We start from the raw sequence: 20,400 nt of genomic DNA on the forward strand, positions 1-20,400 counted from the left end.
TTCCATTCTCTCGCAGTCATCATCCACTGGAGCCCGACATCTTTCACTGGAATGTCCCGCCGTCCACCAGATCTGTGCGTATCTTCTTGAGGAGCTATTCTACTCTCCCCATTGGACATTCATCTGAAATTGAAGCTCAGGTCCACAGTGATGCTTATTTATCTTATATCGAAGCTTAATGTTCCTTACCGGAGCCTGATGTTATCCACCAGAGCCTCGAGTTACCTTCCACCAAGGCGCAAATCACGGATCGCAGGAATAATTGGGATGCGGATTACCTTAATGGTCAGGGGATTAATCATTGTCTAGCTGTGTGATGAAGCGTGCACGACGAGGATAAACGGACCAGAGAAGCTGGCTAGTGGCTGGAGCAAGCTGTGACCCACTGGAAGATTTGGTATTGCAATATGAACTTTTTGGCCTCATGTAAATGGTTGGGATAATGAAGTTATGGATAGTTAGGAAGTGTTCGTGACACATAAGACGCATTCTGCTGCATGCCATTGCCTGTGTCCACTGAATCTCTGGCACTTGCTGTTGTGTTCATCATTAAATAGTTTCTGCTGCTATAATACTCCAGGATTATTTCAAGACGTGTTAGGTACTGTTCTCTCCTGATCAGCAGCAACCATTATTATTATTATTATTATTATTATTATTATTATTATTATTATTATTATTATTATTATTATTATTATTATCATTTTGTCTTTTTACATATTAAGTTGAAATACATCTTCGTGGATCATCATATTAGTGTGTGTGTGTGTGTGTGTGTGTGTGTGTGTGTGTGTGTGTGTGTTTGTTGAATATTGGCAGAATTAATTGTTATCGGATATTCTATAGTTATTATCTTCAGCTGGCGAGATATTCATGGTGATTGTTGTGCTGTGACCAAAGGATGATGGAACTGTGGCTATAGTTTAGGATGGGGTCTGTCTATCTGTCTGAGGATTAGAAATAGCAAGACAAAGAGCACCGTGTATTTATGGGTAGGGTGGGGTGGGGTGGGGTGGGGTGTGGTGTGGTGGGGGTGAAACCATAGAGACACTGGATTTTGTCTGGTCGTATACCACTCATTTAGGATGTGTTAATAATAGCTGCGTTACCAGTTAGTCTTTCCTCTTCCCCGCCTACTGTGAGCTCTTACTTCATGGTGGTCAGATGCAGTCGCTATGTCCCTGTACATTACGCACCTGGATTGTGTTTATCTTACACACACACACACTACTTACATCCTCATGATAGGTGGTCATCGCTCGGGGGCTCTCTGGTTATCACGGCCCACATCATCTCACGGCCGACTCTGGCAAACATGATTCCCCTCTCCCCTCCCTCACCTTCTCTCTCTCTCTCACGCTCCCCTCATCGCCACCTGCACGCCCTCCCTCTTAAACAACCGGTAATGCTCCTCACATGATTGTCCCTAAAAGGGTTCGCGAGAAACTTAGAAATTAAGCGCAATCCTCGTGATGTTTATCAGGAGGTATGCGAGATTTATGAGGGCAATTAAGCACGGGACTTGCACACACTAGTTCGCCCCGCCACGGAACCTTAGTCTGAATGTTTGTGTTTGTGTAATTGTATGTTTTGTTACCACACGGCCAAGCAATATATGCTTGCTGAGTTGACAGGCAGGGAGAGGGGACGGGAGAGAAGGCTAGGCAGGAAGAGACGGGTATATAGCGACAGTAGATAAAGAGACAGAGAGAGAGACATTGAAAGACTGGAGAGAGAGAGAGAGAGAGAGACTCAGTATTACACTAAATTACAGTAATCTTATTAAGAATGAATCAGAGGGAACACCTGTCTCATGCTCTTGTTGCTCGGAATTAACCATATATTTATGTCTTTTTCTTGCGCTTAATTGGTAGTATAGATATACAGAATATATTATACCAGTGCAGGACAATACTCTATATAAAGTTCGTGTGTGTGTGCTATATGATTTTCCTATAAGCTAGAAAGATCTTTATTGCTTTTAAGCTCCCATGATTTAGCTTTGAATTTGTAAATGTAGAAATTTTCTGTGTATAAGGTGTGGCTGCCGACCTGTTTCATCATGTATATATAGTATTAATGTTTGTGTATGCAGTATTTTGAACACACACACACACACACACACACACACACACACACACACACACACACACCTACACCTTATTAAAAGTCTGTTCTTATTGTGTAGAATAATTGGTTGTCTTAATATCTTTTTTCATGCATGTGTAATGAGAAGGTCTACTGTACTGTACTTTAAAAGGTTGAAAATGTATATAATTGTCTTATTTAATATTATAGGGATCAGTACAATATATATACATTTTTTGTTATTATTGATTATTTTTGTTATCGTAATGTTATTGTTTTTGTTATTATTGTCAATGATTATACTGTAATAATAATAATATATTATTTTTATTATTAGTAGTAATACTATTGAACTTTGTATTATTATCTTACTATCACTATTGGTGTAGTTATTATTATTATTATTGAGATTGTTTATATTTTTATTATAATATTTTTGGTACTTAGGGAAGCGACGTTAACGATAATGCGGTGGGGTTGGTTTACCAGTTGTTGATTATCAGTGTATGGAGGAAGCCGTGATGCAGTCATTAAGTATCCAATGGCACGGATTTATGGATCGTAAAGCTTTTATCATCCGTATTCTCAGCTTTATCGTGAGTTTTTGAGGTGATTATCCATAAGTGCGTGAGATTAAGCGATGGCGGTAGAGGCGGCGCCTTTGTTGGTGCATGGCCATAACTCGTCATTTTGGAGTACGTCTCGCATATGGCTCTCTGCTAGGACGACCGTACCAGCCTCGCCAGGGACGCCTCTCACCACCTCCACTCGTAACTCCTCTACTTCTTGGCCAGAATTTTAGCTGTTTCCCCGTCCAAGAAAACAATAATTTGTTTTTAATTGGTTAAGCATGGAAGCTTCGGGGAGCTGGAGGAGGAAGTGGCGGTGAGGTGGCCGAGTTAGCGAGGCGGAGCGGTGGGTGAGAGGAAGCATTGTTAGTGAGGGGGGAGACGCTTGGCAGGTCGTAAGGTTTGGCAGGCATCTTATGTTTAGTGTCAGACCTGATGATCCTAATCAGGGAAGAATGGGGAGGAGGGGGGGCGGGGTTAGTGGGAGGGGTGTCGCGTGTAGGACATCCTCCGGGATATGATCTGGAAGGCAGGGAGGGGGACAAGATCCTTCCCGTCCTCATTACAAAAGTTTCTCGAATTCCCTAATATCACACTGCCCCTCTGCATGAGTCACCCCTAATAAACACATCTACAAGAACCTATATCAAAAGGCTCTCTCAGTGAACGCTACACAATACTTCATCAACTCATCAGTGCATATTATGAAATCCAGGAAAGTATTCGTGTATTCTGTATTGAAATGTATTCCCTCGATAAAGGAAATTTTAAGGTGCTGACTAGAAATTAAAAGTACGTCGGACTCTTGCAAAACTGGCATTCAGGTACACTCGAAAACCACATTTCCGTCTTCACAAGCAAGGTCAGAGGCACAACAGTATATATATTTCATCAGCCCAGCCGGACACACTTCACCACACCATAATACACACCTCGGGTAGCAGGCGTGTTATTGTGTTTATGTTTATTTGTTATATTTGGTTCGTTTTGTTCGCTGGAAACTCATTTCATGCTTGACCGGTCAGTTATCCTCTCAGTCATCTTTTATGCACCTTGCTCCACCCCTACTCACCCCAGAGCTACCCTAACGCACTCTAGATCCACCCTAGCCCACTCCAACTCCACCCCATCCCACTCCAACCCTAACCCACTCCAACTCACTGTTAGCACCGTCGTCGTTCGGGTGGTGTGGGTGGGTTGAGGCGAGTATTAGCACACACACACACACACACACAATATAAAGTGACACATCATCCTCCTGTAATCATTGTCGTCATCTCTGACAACACACCTCAGAACTCACTCACTACCTCTCATATAAACAACTCGAGTGTCATCTGGGATCCTCGGTTGATCTCCCGCTGATAGCCTAATTTTACCGATGAATGGCTCTTCTGGAGTCCTTTTTCGTCCGTCTCTCTCTCTCTCGCTCTCTCATATATAAATTGTAATTTTTTTCTCTGTCGGCGAGATATATCTCCATAACATACAGTAGATGAAATACTATACATTTTTATTATATCTATATTAAAGTCGTAACTAATGTAAAGATGTTATTAAAGCTCGGATAAATTAAGTTTCATATCTTTGAAGTATGACTGTAGTTATTTCCTATACTTAACAGGTTCGGGGTTCAGTATTAGGTTTGGTTTGGTTTGGTTGGTTAGGTTAGATTAGGTTGTGTCAAATAATATAATAACCAGCAATGACCAGAAATCGATAAGAATCTTGGAAATAAAATCTTGAGAGTGAAGAGCAGAGCAGCAGCACACCAGGAACCAACTAGAGGAGGCCAACGGTAGCAAGATTGTCGTGAACCCTCCCTCACCACCTCCTACCCCACCACCCCCTCACCACCCCCTACCCCTCCACCACCCCCCTCACCACCCCCTACCCCTCCACCACTCTCTGACTCCACGCCGCCTCCCTCTGTGCCTCATTATAAAGACAATAATAAATGTTTTATCACAATAACAAGATTAGATGTAGATAAAGACGCAGATCTTATCTTAGTTTAATGTACGATGGTCCGTAGAGGTTGAGCGGGGACGGCTTGAGGGATAATGTCTCTCCTCTTTTGTTTTCCTAGGCCAGGGTCGCGTGGCCCCGGCGTCTGTAACTGCGGCCATTGTAAAGGGTTTATTCGTTATTTAATTATTCAGTAGGTTTATAAATCACTTATGTAATTACTTTATGAGGGACGTTTAATAGATACTAATTCTGGGAGCATGTATAAACAGTTTGCTCTCGTCTTTTATGTCTGCAGCAATATTGTGTTGTGTGTTTGCATGGGTAACACACACACTGACACACACCTCCCCTTCCACCCACCCGCAGCTAACACCACCCCTACACACTGTCCGGTCAGCTAATAAACCAAGTTTGCTTCGGGAACATGACCACCTGCATAGCCACATCAGTTAATGCCACCATTTTGTTGTATTTTTGTTTAACGCAATTGTATTAACTTGTCGTGTCAGTTTTTTTTAACATTTGTGGTTATGTTCACGCCCTTCGTGTGTCGGTATGTGTGAGCGCTAGTTTCCGAATATGTTTGTGTTTTTAAGTGTATGTACGAGTGTGTGGAGGTAGTCAGGGCCAAGTCATACGTTTTTCGAGGGTATGTGCATGTTCTTAAGTCAGTTTTTTCGCTTTTAAGTGTGTGTGTGTGTGCTCGCGCGCAACAGAGCTAGGGCAGAGATGCGTAATGAACGTGTGTATGTATGTGTGGTGTCCGGACAGGCGTGAAGGGCAGGAGAGAGACTCCTTGTTCCCCGTGACGTGCCTCCGCCTGCCTCGCCGTCAGCACCAACAATTCTACCATTTCCTACGGACCTGCTGCCACAAAATTACCCCAAGACGAGCGCGGCAGAGAATTTTTTTTCTCTCTTACTCCACCGCGCTAGAAGGATGGCAGGAGCCGCGTCTCTCACCATTACGAATTTAACAGCGGAAAGAAAAAAAAAATGGCCGCTTCAAGGAAATCAGCAACCGTGAAAGACGCGCGAACATCAAATAGGAGAAAAAATAGGGAAGTTTTACTATGAATTGTTATTGAATGACAGTTGGCTGTATCATAGGTCTTTCCTTTGTTGTGTGTAAATAGGGAAGTCCTTTTTAATTATTATCGTGTGGGTTTTGTACATGCTTCCGTCTTTGTTGTCTATAATGTGTATGATAAAACAGAGGGGTTATAGATCTTCCCATTATTAATAAAAATAAAATAAAAAATCTAAATATTCTTAAGTGATTGTTATGTATAATTTATTGTGATAAAAGGAAGCTGATTGTATGTTATTATGAATCATTTTTAATGCGATTTCTCTTTTTGTTTTGTTTTACGAATTTCTTATTTATAGCATAAGTCTGTTATGTTTTTTTTTTAATTTCGTAATGTAAAACTATTATATATATATATATATATATATATATATATATATATATATATATATATATATATATATATATATATATATATATATATATATATATATATATATATATATATATATATATATATATATATATATATATATATATATATATATATATATATATGATTAAAATATTTCAACATCCTTCACATTATTATTAGTGAAAAAAATTCGCAAGTTTACTATGAAATTTTATTGAGTGACAGAATAAAGTATGATAACCTTTTTCCTTCATCTGTAATGTGTAAGAATAAAAATAAACTAACGAGGTTATCAGTGAAGTCTTTATAGTGAGTGAATGACTGAGCTTCTCCTTTATAATGAGCTTGGTTAGTGATTTTCTAAAAGTTTATTTTTGTTGGTGGTGTTGGTGAGTGGTGGTGGTGGTGGTGGTGGTAGCGGTGTTAGTGGCGACGTTGGATGGTAATAGTGGTGGTGGTGATAGGGTTGGGGGTGGTGGGTAATGATGGTGTTGGCGGTGCTGGTGTTAGTGGCGTTGGTGGGTGTGTGGTGGTGGTGGTAAAAATAATGATGTTGATTAACAGCCACAAACTGGTTGTAATAAGGAGAAAGAAAGAAATAAATTACCCCACAAAAGGTGTAATTAATACTCCCGTGGGATGACATTACTGTCCGTCATTTTCTGAGGTTACAAAATAATTACAAAATAATTATATCGCGATTATATTTTCTTTTCATCCTTTGTTGTTATAATTACTGTTATTGTTATTAGTATTATTGGTTTTATTATTATTGTTTTAATTACTGTTATTATTATTATTATTATTATTATTATCATCATCATCATTGTTATTAGTATTTTTATAATTTATTAGTGTTATGTCATTCTTATATTTTTATTATATTTATTCTATTTACTTCTGATTGACCATTACCCTTGTGTAAATAATCTTGTATATATATATATATATATATATATATATATATATATATATATATATATATATATATATATATATATATATATATATATATATATATATATATATATATATATATATATATATATATATATATATATATATATATATATATATATATATATATATATATATATTAACGATTTTATTTAATGATCATTCGGCTGATTACCTGAAGAATCTCCACCCAGCATATTTCACGTAAAGATTAACCACCCTAACGTAACCTAACCTAATCCCTCTAATAACGTTGTGTTATGTTAGGTTAGTTCAGGTCTTCAGGTGATTGCATTCGCATTCATTATTCTTAGACACTTGGAGTTGGGTGTTTGTTGAGGGATTAGCTATCTAAGTTTGAAGGATTATATTGACTTGAGGGATTATCTAGGTTTGAGGGATTATCTAGGTGTAACTAGAGATGCTAGGGGGCGTGTGTCGACGGCAGTGAGGTAGGAGGTGGCTGTGGGGAGATGGCTGCAGGGCAAACCAGCCAGCCAGCCAGCCGGCAGACAGACGAGAGGAACACTTGGGTATTCAGCGGAGGTGAGCGCGAATCGTCCTCAATTTGCTGTCTGCCCCCAAGTGCATGGAAACAAATACCAGCGTGCCGGGGGAAAAAACTCCTCGGAAGGTTTAAAGCTTTTCGACTCGGCTGGTATACTTGGTAGGGTCTGGGTCCTCCTGTTTGAACTATGGATCAGTTTTATTCTCTTTGATGTTTTGAAGTAACTGCACTGTGCATCAAGGTGTATTTGTTTACTGTGAGCTCTGATTAAAAAAAGTATATATATTTCTTTCTTTTTCTGTAGCTTTGAGTTGTGTTATAAAAGGCCTCAAATATAGCAGGATTCATATATAAATTGATTAGCTCCATAATATACTTGTGATTTATTCTACGGTTTGTGATGGTGTGTTTGTTTTATGGCCTTTACGATTTTTCTGGGGGCCTTTAAACACATTTTTTCCATGTGAAATGTCAGACACGTAAATAGATACGCTGTTGATTGATGCTTTATACCCCGAACAGTATTTGGTGGTTCAGGCATTAAGTAGGATATTTTTCTTCTCGCGATATAGGCCTAGTTTATAGGTTCATGGGGCCATAATTAGATTTGTTACCATTTTGTAGTGCCAAGTTAATTTTGTAAAAGTATGGAGACTTTTTCAATATCTAATGCTAATGTTCTACGTGGAGATACAACAGCGCAGACCTTCGACTTGATGCTGCTTCGTATAGGTTGTGATCCACTCTTGGTATTCCTGACGCTGCCACCACCGTTCTCCTGCTTTTTAGGTACCATTGTTCCTGACGTGGCTCCTCCTGCTGCTTCTGTATCTCTGTGGTAGCTCCTCCTACTGTACCTCCTGACGATACCGCCATCTTTGTTGTTGGCTCTTACTGTAACAGGTCGGGACCCTCACCGTGTCTTGCTTTAATGTTGCCGATTCCCTAACCGTTTCCTTTGTTGACGTTACTCTTTATTATTTCTGATTATGTCCACGCCTCTTATTGTGATCTATTACTGATGCTGCCACTGTCTCCTCTGTTGATTCTGATGCTGCCACTACATGTTCTGTTGTTCCTGATGCTGCCACCACCTGTTCTGTTGTTTCTGATGCTGCCACCATCTCCTCTGTTGTTCCTGATGCTGCTACCATCTCCTCTGTTGTTCCTGATGCTGCCACCATCTCCTCTGTTGTTCCTGATGCTGCCACCACCTGTTCTGTTGTTTCTGATGCTGCCACCACTTCTTTCCTCCTTCTGACGTGACCACCTCTCCTACCAACACCGTTTCAGTTGCAGCTTTTACTCCAGTTCTCTCGACAGCGTCTCAGCTGGTGCCGCCGCTCCTCCAGCAGCCTTGCCCCTCATGTCGTGTGTAGATAATTTGTATTTATGTGTACTTGTGAGAGTTTAATGAGCTGGCGTAATAAGAGGAAGGGCGCGAGTGCTCTTACGGTCCCGTGATATTAAGGAATTTGGCCTGTGATTTGTATATTACGGAGGCGCACCAGGTCGGTGTTCATGCCGGCGGCCAATTAGTTAGCACACCGTTTAACAGTAATTTTCAGGGGAGATGGTATTTGTTCGTCGTGAAAACGTTCTCAGGGAGTATGCTAGCGTGGTGAGGATCAGGCTCCGCTAATTATGATTCAGGTTAAAGCTTTACAACACCCCCTCCCCCACCTCCTCCTCTTCCCCTTCCCCACCTCCTCCCTCTCCCCCCTCCCCCGCTGGCTGATATGCATGCCTGCTAAAAATAAGTTCCGATGCTTTGTTAAGGGGGAACCTTTAGTGGGTTAGGAGACTGAGGGAGGGAGGGGGGGGGGAGTCGCGTGACGTGACTTGCTGTTAGTAGTGTTAGTGGACGATTAATAACGTTTTATTATAATGAGTCATAGTAATAGTGATAACAATAAGGACGAAGATAAAGATAATAATAATAACAATTATATTAATCACTTATGACAATGAAGGTGAGTTATTATAACAAAATTAATTTATTAAGGTGTAATTGTATTGACAGTGGTAAATAATAGTAATGATGATGATATTAATAATAATGTTAATGATGATATGATGATGGTGAATTTTGCTATTGAACATAGATAAAACTAATAATAGTAAAGGGAAATAAATGTCACTTCAGAAAAAAATAAAAATGACAATGTGGGAAATAATGATGAAGATGACAATAATAATACTGATAACACTATTACGGTAATTAATTATAAAAATATCCATAATGATGATGATGGTGATTAATACTAATGATTGGAATAATGTGATGCAATAAATTCTGATAATGATAATGGTGATATTAATGAAGAAGATGGTAGTGATAAATATAATAATGCAACAATGATAAGTTGGATGATGAGAAAATTAAAGGAAACGCTTGATGGAGATGTGTGTGTGTGTGTGTGTGTGTGTGTGTGTGTGTGTGTGTGTGTGTGTGTGTGTGTGTGTGTGTGTGTGTGTGTGTGTGTGTGTGTGTGTGTGTGTGTGTGTGTGTGTATTTCCGTATGTGTGTGTGTGTGCGTGTGTGTCTTGGGGATGTTGCAAACCGTTCACTGATAGGGTGAGTGGTATTAGGGAGAGTATATTGTTAAGGAGTTAAACGGCCAATCAGCTAGTTAGTGAAGTGTAATCACCTATAGTAATTGCTGTCAGATCGAGATAAGAAGAGGCCTGTGTCAGTGTCAGGGGGAGGGTGAGGGGGGGTCACTCAGGGATGAAGTTCAGGGGAAGGGTCACTAGGAGGGTCAGGGGAGGGAGGGATCAGGAGTCGAGGTTTCCGTAGGGGAAGGAAGACGGGATCGTGGTCACTCAAGAGGTTAATAAAGGTCTCTGTTGGGATCTCTCTATGGGATGAGAGGTAAAGTAAATGTTGGGATATCCAGTGGGTTAAATGTTGGGATATCCATTGGGTTAAATGTTGGGATATCCACTGGTTTCTGTTGAGACTAAGGGTAGGGATAGGGATTTGTGTGTGGGGTTTGAAGGTGGAATTCGAGGAAAAGTTTACGGTGGGTGGATCAGGATTCAGGAAAGGTATGGGAGAGTAGGAGGAGAAGGCGGCAGAGGAGGAGGAGGAAGAGGGGTAGGCGGCAGAGAAGACGGAGGAGGAGGCGACGGCAGAAGTTACGGTGGGTAGGTCAGGAAGGGTCTGAGAGGATAGATAAAATAAAGTTGGTGATAATTACCTGAAGGAGGAAGGAAACAGGAGGCCCAGGAGAGGAAGTCAATGGCAAGATAGAGGGGAAAGGAAGAAGAGTGAAGAGACGGGAGTAGAAAGTGGTAATAATTACTCTGGAAACTGATAATAGAGATAATAGATCAAATTGTAAACCTATCACCACAATTATCACGACCTTTTCGATGCTTTATACTCTGGAACACAAGTTTAGTATTATTTTTAGTAGGCAAAATCAGAGAAAATTGTACTCTAAAGGATATTAGGCCTATTGTACAGTAGCCATAGATACCAACTACCCATCTGTGTCTGTTTATACCTGATCATTCGCATTTTTGTTTTAATTGGTTAACTTTGACAGGGTAAAGATGTCGTGTCCAGATCCCCCCCTTTATAACGGCCCTCTAATGCCATGGGTCTCTTACCTTGATGAAGGGTTTTGCATAGTAAGATCCTAATTAACATATAGGTATAAGAGATTGGAAGAAGATACGCAAAATTTAACTCCCCGCCTCTTTGATCCAATGGTCGTGTTGATGTCTCCGTGTTACAACTTGAGGCTTAGTGTGGTATCTCAGCATTGACCTTAAGGGAAGAAGAATGTCAACGTAAGGCTCAGATAATTCCCGAGATACATCGATATCATTATTTAGCTGTCCATCATAAGCTTTGACGGTATTTAGTTATTTGTATTCTATAGTATATTAGAAAAGGATCAGTATCATGTCACTGTGTTCCTTATTGCTGTCGGATATTTTGGAAAGATATAATGGAAGATATGAAGGGGAGGGGTAGACCACACGATATAAATGTTGAGTCTATATTTTTAGGAACATCTGTAGCGTATGACAAGAGGTGAGAAAAAGAAATAGCTCGATGGGGACAAAAAATGTGTATTGGAAGTCGAGGAACAGAATGGATAGAGAATTGTGATGGACGATTGAACTTGTTGAGCAAAGTGAAGCCTTTATATGGGGCATAGGATTTTTAACCTGGTATGTAAATTGAGGGAGAAATTCTTTAATTGATAACCCTGAAGACAGACAGACACAGACAGACAGAGACAGACAGATACATAACGGTAGCGAGAGTTACAACACGGGGTTAACAATAGCGGTCACTCGAGTCTTTAAAAAACAAGGATGACCAAAAAGAGTACAGTATCTACAGTATCGTGTGACAGCAGTGGACCGTATACCAAGATGACGGGAGTGGACATCACCTTGACGAGTGTGTCTTGCTAGTGTAGGTTAAGTGACTCCAGTTCAGGGAGGATTTATTCATTAGCACTAATTTACACTTTGGGAAGCTTATCGTCATAGATCAAAGTACCAGACTGGTAATAAAATATCTTTTATTTTCTTCAGTGTTATGGTAAACTAAAACAAACAACTTTTAGCTCAGAAACAAAACTGCATGAATGATATTTGAACAAAGATTAATATAAAACACTGCAACAATGAGCTACAAACTGCTTGATAAAACGTATCAGCATAATATAATATAATAATGTAAAATGTATTGGGAAAATATATGAATATATCTTATTTATGTAAGATAGGAAGAATACAATTGCAATTTAATGTTTTGACTGAATCAGATATTCATGTAAACAATAACATCCAACCTCGTTGTTTCATCATCCTTCGTAATGTAAATAATAAGAAATTTTTTCTTCGTGTTTTTTTTTATTTATTTAAGTTGGACTACGTCATCTTTTTAAATATTGTTTTATGTTTGTCATTTTATCATTGTTTTACTTATATCATTTTTGTATTTAGATAACCACGAAATATATTTACGTTATAATGTTTTTTTAAGAATTACTTGGAGATTCCCCCCCTCCCCCCAGCCAATTCACCTGATGATTAAACACCCTAACGCTACTTGTGGGGGGGGGGGGGTAGTTTAGTCTAGATTAGGATAGATTACATAAGCGTGTTTAATCATTAGTTGAAATAAGCTGAGGTACTAATCTTCATGTTATCCGTTTTTAACTTTAAACAGTTCTCGTCTCCTCGCTAGATCGATCCTAGGATAATCCCGTCCCCCGGTCCACCCGCCTTCAGAGTTGGGGAGTGAAGGCGATTGAGTGGTGTGTCCGTCACGCTGTCTCCTTGTGTACTGAAGGTTTAGTTTACAATTGGCTGTATCATTGTACGTAACGGGTAGTCAAGCCGCTGGGACCCACTTCTGTCATGTTATGTTTACCTCTGTCAGTTCTGTCTATTTGAGACTATTTCTAATCTCATATTGTTTACTCATAAATCTGAATTTTTTTAGTCGTTAAATTACCGTCCGTATATTTCATATTTTCCATATATCAGTTTTTAAACCCTTTCCCTTTTAATTCAGGGTACACACTCCTAAATCTCTTCATTGTCATTTCATAGCAGTTCTTGTTCCACCTAACCTAACCCCCCCCCCCAAAAAAAAAAATAATCCCAAAAAAAAATAATCACTGGTGCTTCCTGGTTGTCCATACCCTTGCTTCTCTCCGTCTCCCCCTCCCTCCACCCCCTACATTCTTCCATCTCCTCCTTGGTCTTCCTCCAACACAAGGAAGACTTCTAACGAGTCGAAAAACGCTAAGGTAAACTCTCTAAAGACGATACGAACTAATGAATACAAACTTACTAACGAGTCACACTTATATGACGAAAACTTATAACAACACAAAGTTATCGGGTAAAATTCTCGACGAGTCGAAGTAATATTATTGAAATATTGATTAAGCCGGTAATAATATTGGTAATAATCGATAATAAGTGACTAAAAATGGTAATAGTTATTCTTAATGATAACTTTAATCTATTGGGTAATATACCTTGACCTCAACAAGATTATACAGGTATACACCGTAATACAAATGAGTTTTAAAAGTTTTGTACCGAAAAAATACAAAAAGTGAAAAAAATACAATCACGTACATTATATTCCCTCAACAAATACAACAATGATGCTATACTTCAGTGAGAAAGTAAATATATACAGCTATACACCCAAGACTATCCCATGCATGATGTGTATAGTGGGTGTCGGGGAGATGTCTGAGGTGTTGGTCCCGGGCGTGAAGAATGGTGTAGCTAATGGGAAATGTTGGTCTGGGCGTTGATGTATGGGTGGAGAGGAGCTTAGGGTAGGTATAGGGGAGAGATGAAGGGGGGGATGGGTGAGTGTAGGGGAGGATGGGTAGGTGTAGGTGAGGGTCCAGGATGAGGATAGAAAAGTGTAAATAAAATGAGTGAAAACTTGTAGAAGTCAAGCATATTCAACAAGGTTAGGTTAGGTTAGTCTGTAGGTGAAATAAGCTAGGGTGAAGATTCTTCAGGTGATCCGAAATTACAAAGTACTATTCACTTAACAGGGCGCTGGCCAATAAAGGTGTTAAGTAATGATAATACAAATGAGTGAAAAATACAAATATACTGAAAACTAAAAGGACGAATTGATGAATGACCAAAAAAAAAAAAATAATAATCCCAAACAAGAAAATACGATAAGTAATGACAAACACGAAATCACTAATAAAAAATAAAAAAAATAAATAAAAAAATGACGATTAATAATGACAAAAACAAATTTAAAAAATAACCAATCACGAAAAAACAACAACAAGGAATACTAAAAAAAAAAGCGACGAGGAAATAACAAAAGACGTAACTAAATATACACACGAGAGAGTAATTCTTTGTTCAAGTTTATTAAGGATCACCAACATAGATTCTTCTCCAACGATCGGTTCATGTTAATTAGTAAAAATTACGAAATGTTTATCACAATTAAAATTTGTTTATGGCATCTATTATTACTGGCAGTATGGGGAAACTGTGTCAAGTGACAGCTATGTTGTAGTTATCCCCTGTCTTAATACTTGTGCGTCACGTCAAACACTCGTATGTCTGATGCTAATAATACTGACCTTGCCTGACCTCCGCTTGTAGTCTTCTCCATACTTCGCCTCTCTTTTGTTTTCCCCTCTCACTCCTCTCTTGTCTCTTGTTGCTGCTGCTTTTCTGTTTTGATGTTGGATGGAAGTTGTGATTGGTGATGTGGTGTGGAGATGATGTGAACTAATGATGTGGAGGTGATAATTATGAAGTTTTGATGTGGAGGTGGTGTGGTAGGGATGGAAAGGTTACTGTGATGTCCTGGTGTGGCAGATACTGGTGATGTGGTGGGGATGTGGTGTGGAAGTACTGCTGATGGTGTAGTTGTGCTTGCGATGTGTGGAGGGGGCGCTATAGTGCTGTAAAGGGTGTTGATGTAGGGTAGGTAGCATGGTGTGTTGGTGATAGGAGTGTGATGTGATGGGGGCAGAGGCCTCGGTGTTCTCGGGGGGTAATTGCGTTTAATGGAGGTAGGGGAAGGTAATGGAGCCATGGCAGTAGCGGTGTTGTGCTGGCAGACAGGACAACTGAGTTGCTGGTGACAGATGCCGTCCTTCACTCTACATCATCTACCCTGCCACGCCCCCACCTCGCGTTTGGTTAACTGTGGTAGCAGGGGGCCGTGGTACTCAGTCGAGCCACCTGACACTCATATCTCTTATTCCGTGAGGTAGGAACGACTTGTTTTATCCAGTACTCCCCTGTGCTTCTCTCCGACCATGGGGATAAGTAGCATCGGTTCAACTGTCTTAAAATCCCGCCTCTTGCTGGTGTGTTTACTGCGGGTCCTCTGTGGTCTGGCAGGACACAAGATACATATCTGCGTTATGGACTAATATCTCGCTGAGGTAATAGTGATACGGTTTGCGTTAGGTTTTTATACAGACAGAGTTTCAATATTCACTTAGGTTTAGTAGTGATGGCTATGTATGTAGTTAATTGTAGTTGGTAATTTAGTATCTATTTATTCGGGTTTTTCTGTGTTTTAGAATGTTCTTATATGTTAGCCAGGATCCAGCATGTTAGTCTGACTTCATTTATAGTGAAGAGTAATGTTTACCACAAGTAGATGGAGGATACTGGTGAGTGTTGCGGGATTATTAAGTGTGGTACTGTCGTAATTTTACGGTTAAACCAAGATTTACCTCGTATTTATTATGTTAAATTCTGTACATAATGATAATCAGGTTAAACCACTAGTACCTTGGTGGCTGTAGTTAACTTTTATTTACCATAATTGCTACACTTGGCTGAATTTTTCTTTGGTTAACTGGCAGATGAGGGAAGTTGGTGTAGCAGGTGGCGGGTGTCACGCGGCTCCCGCGGCGCTCAGATATGAAATTCTTGAACAGATCATAGTGTGTGTTGTTATTTTGAAAAGAAAGTTCTCAACGCGTTGTGGTCGCTTTTGCAGCGCTCTTCTGAGTTACCTAACCTAACCTATACACAACTTAATATGATGTGTATATTGCGTATATTATACACAACGTATACAGTATCAAACGGAACATTTTCATAGATATTTTACACATTGAGTTGACACATTAACTAACATATACTGTATAGATACAATAGGTGAAGCGCTGAAAGGGAACATAACCCGCCAGTAGAAACAATTGGCAACTTTTGAATGTAAACACAACATGAGTAGACTCTAAAACGGAGTCTCAATACATTACTATACATCATTACAGGTTTTATTGTTAATGATTGACCCAGAATGATTAATAAATGATAAAAAAAGGTCACAGAAATTATCATGACTTTATATAATATCATTTTCAACAAATCGAGAAGCTTACTGATGTACACCAGGTCAGGTTTGGTAATGATTTGATTAAAAAATTATATCTGTTATTAAATTATAGGGTTTTCGGGGTATAAACAGAGGAGAGAGTATTGGGCTCAGATACACATGGAATGTAAGGGAATATTTCTGTGTCAGCTTCCGTGAAATTTATTAAATGATACTTCTTTTTTTTCTTTTATTTAATTACTGTCATTGTTAGTTATTTTGAGTCGCTATGTGAAGTTATTAATACAGATAAATATTTGTATTTTCGCTGGTGTGCGTTGTGGTGGTTGCGATTTGTTTCCCTCCAGGACGATCAAAGAATGATATATTTAGTATATGATTTTGTTGACGGAGTCTATTGTCCCAGTCGTGTGTAGAAAAAACCCCACAAATTGGCTTTATTCTGTGTTGTCTACCTTTCTCACTCTTTTAAAATGGAAAGGTCAGTTTAGGTATTCCAATTTTGCACGAGGCCATTTTTTGGAAGGTAGTTGTGTGTGTTGAAGGGGGGGAGGTGTGTGGAGAGAGTGAGAATGCTTTGGATTGCCTGTTGTGGGAATTCCTGTTTACTTAAGACTCGTAGAGGAGCTTGTCAAGGTTCCCATAACACCAGCCGTGGAGAGAGAGGTGACACAGAGCCAAGGTTTGATAGTGATGGGGGAAATAGATTCTAGAATATGATTAAAAAGACGACACCAGATGAACAGGTTTAAGTTATTAGGTGATGCAGGCAGAGGAAGGTTGAGTGGATAAAGGGAATGATAAGGTAAGGGGTAGGTATGAGGAGGGATAAGGTGAGGGTCAGTATGAGGAGGGAGATATGAGGAGTTACATAGGCCTATGACAGATTATGTAAAGGGAATTGAAGAAAAAATAATGAGGTAAGAATTAGGCCTTTGTTGACGTATAGGCCTTTAATAAGAGAGAACAGTTACTGGAGAGACTCGAAATAATGATGATGATGATGTGACAGATATTGCAACAGGTTTAAGAAATGAAGTTAATACATCAAGCATGGGAATGATTATGTATGTATGTATGTATGTATGTATGTATGTATGTATGTATGTATGTATGTATGTATGTATGTATGTATGTATGTATGTATGTATGTATGTATGTATGTATGTATGTATGTATGTATTGTATAACCATTAAGATATAGACAAGGCTCAATGATTTAAGCATACAAGACGAATTGGGGAAGTGGGTCGGGGAGGCGATTAAAAGAACCTGGATTACGATGACCAAGAGGGAAGCGATCAAAGAGAGAGATAGGAGTTAGATGAAAAGTGACCTGGACTTGAGAATGAAGGAAACAGAGGAAACTGACAGAGACGGAAACCAGAAGTTGGTCCTTCATTTTTTAGAAAAGGTTTGAGGAAAGTAAGTGTGAATAGAAGAGACGTTTACTGTGTGTTTTTGGTTCTGATGTTCCAAAGTTGTCGTTTCCCTGATTGTTTGGACTCATAGACACACTATAAACGTCGTCTCTTTTACACACACAGACACACACACAGACACAGACACACAGAGGATCTAAACGTGGTGTCGTGTCAGATTTTATCCCCCGAACTGGCCCCTTAACATTGTAGGTGATGAGGACGCTTGTGAACAGATGGTGTGTGTGTGTGTGTGTGTGTGTGTGTGTGTGTGTGTGTGTGTGTGTGTGTGTGTGTGTGTGTGTGTGTGTGTGTGTGTGTGTGTCGCGGGATAATTCTAGGTAGTGAGTAAAGAGGTGTTGTGATTTGGTAGGGGTTGTGTCGTGTGGGGAGGTGCTCGCGTGGGTAAGTGTCAACACCACGGTAATTATGGCTGAGGGAGAGACCCACACCAACCCTACCTTGGTCGTGTGCTGTTACCTCCCCCACCTGTGTGTGTGTGAGATGGCGTGTGTTTGTATGTGTGTGTGATAACATGTATGTTTGCTAGAGTGTAGACGATGCCGTATATATGTATTTATTGGTGTGTGTGTGTGCGTGTGCGCGCGCGCGCCTGCCTCCCTGTGGTGCTGGTCGTTGCACGGGTCCGCGCGTGTGTGTGGAGATGGCTGTTGTAATGTATACATTAATGGAATCTGGTATAATCCTCAAAAGCTTTGTATGAGAAGTAAGAATGAAGAAGGCAAAATAGGGCGGTATAGTTACTAATTTAGGGATAATTCAAAAATAAAGGATGGTCTAGTGGCATTATGGGCTCAACGTCAGCCACCGGGGACTAAGGCCGATGGAGGATGCCCCGAAATTATTCTGGGGCTTTAAAATTGTGAGAGAAGACAGAGTCGCGGTCACCAGCCCAATTAGATGATTAGCGGGTTTAATGGTGCAGTTAAGACGGGATGAGCGAGGCTGGGTCAGTGACGGTGATGTTGATGACCAGGTCCTGTGTCTCACCCTGGCCAGCTTCTACCCTACCTGCACACTCGTATTAAAACCCACCTGTTTGTGTACCCGCTAATTACCTGTACACCCCCAACCTATCCACCCACCTTGATGCTTTCCGACTTGGCGTAAACACTCGGGTCACAGTGGGGTGCTGACTCCCGGCTTGATGGTAATAATACGACTACATGTCCTGACCAACCCTCAACATATTCTCACACCTAACAACCCCAGAGTCTCACACACGCCCATACACACCCGAACCTACACTAACCTGGGGTGTAAGGGGGTGTAGTAATAAACACTAGACCTCACTCTGCCTTCCCCCTGGCGTCCGTCATTCACATCCGCCAGTAGTGTAGTTGGTGTCTCGGTTGTAACTCAGGATCAGTGCCGGAGATCTACGGTATAACACTACGGCCGCCTTACACTAAGTCTAAGGTAACCGGGATGTGCCGTGAGGGATGAGACACACGAGAGAGGGAACCTGCCAGGGGAGATGACCCTAGGTGAGTTACAGGTCAGGCAGGATGACCCTAGTTAAGTTACAGGTCAGAGATCAGAGAACCACCATAGGAATAGAGTAGAGTAGAGTATGGGTTGAAGGACTACCCATCAGAGTCTGTGATTGAAGGTTGAGTCGCCGCCTGTGAGCAGTATGAAACATTACAACAACAGTCATGATGTTATTACGGTCCAGCCAATTAGCAAATGGTTTGTTGCAGACCAATCAGAAGGTCAGTTACAAATGATGCTACACACACCCTCGACCTAGTGAGTGAGGCAGTGATGGCTACTCAAACATGTGGGGTTTTACGGCTCACCAATATTTCATAACTCACTGTGAGGCCCATAAATTATCTAGAAAAATGACAAGGACAAAATACAGCGACTTTGATGATGATGATAATAATAGTTCCACAGTTCCTCCCTCCCTCCCCCCCCCCTGTGTTAGTGGTGGTTGTTGGTAGTGGTGGTGATTGTTGGTAGTAGTGGTGGTGGTTGTTGTTGGTGGTAGTTATTGTTGTTATGTAGTGGTTGTTGGTGGCCGGCCGATGGTTATTTAAGTTGTGGTGGTTGTTCATAGTGGTTGTAGTAGGAGCTGTTAATTATTGTTGTTTTTTTAATGGTGGGGAATGTAATTGATGGTGGAGGTTGTTGTTTGTGGTCTAGGTCATTTGTTGTAAATGGTGGTAGTTGTTATTGATGGGAATAGTTGTTGGTGATTGTGGTAGTTGACCTGTTGAGGGTTGAGGAAGTGGGTGTTATAGATTACTTTAACTTGGCATTGATCTGGTAAGTGTGGAACAGCTGAAGAGGGGGGACCTTAAGTGGAACAACTATTGAAGGGATCCTTAAGTGGAACAGATATGGAGAGGGTTCTTAAGTGGAACAGCTATGGGGAGGTTCCTTAGGTGAAACAGCTATGAAAGGGAGTTAACACGTAATAAAGTACACGTGTTCCACTCCCGGACGGATTTATGTTCTTGACAAGGATTATATTGTGCTGGGTGAGTGATTTAGCACACCCTACTAAATCTCCTCCCACCAAGATACTCTCTCACCCACTGTGCTTCCATGTACACGATGACATATGTGCTATA

At 40.4% G+C, this 20,400-nt stretch overlaps 1 long non-coding RNA gene across 1 annotated transcript in view; it reads left to right on the forward strand.

The window, feature by feature from the left end:
- LOC121863486 overlaps positions 1-20,400 on the forward strand; it is a 135,654-nt gene that overhangs the window by 42,814 nt on the left and 72,440 nt on the right. The window lies entirely within an intron of this gene.

Source organism: Homarus americanus, unplaced genomic scaffold (assembly GCF_018991925.1).
Source record: "Homarus americanus isolate GMGI-L3 unplaced genomic scaffold, GMGI_Hamer_2.0 scaffold47177, whole genome shotgun sequence".
NCBI classification, from domain to species: Eukaryota; Metazoa; Arthropoda; class Malacostraca; order Decapoda; family Nephropidae; genus Homarus; species Homarus americanus.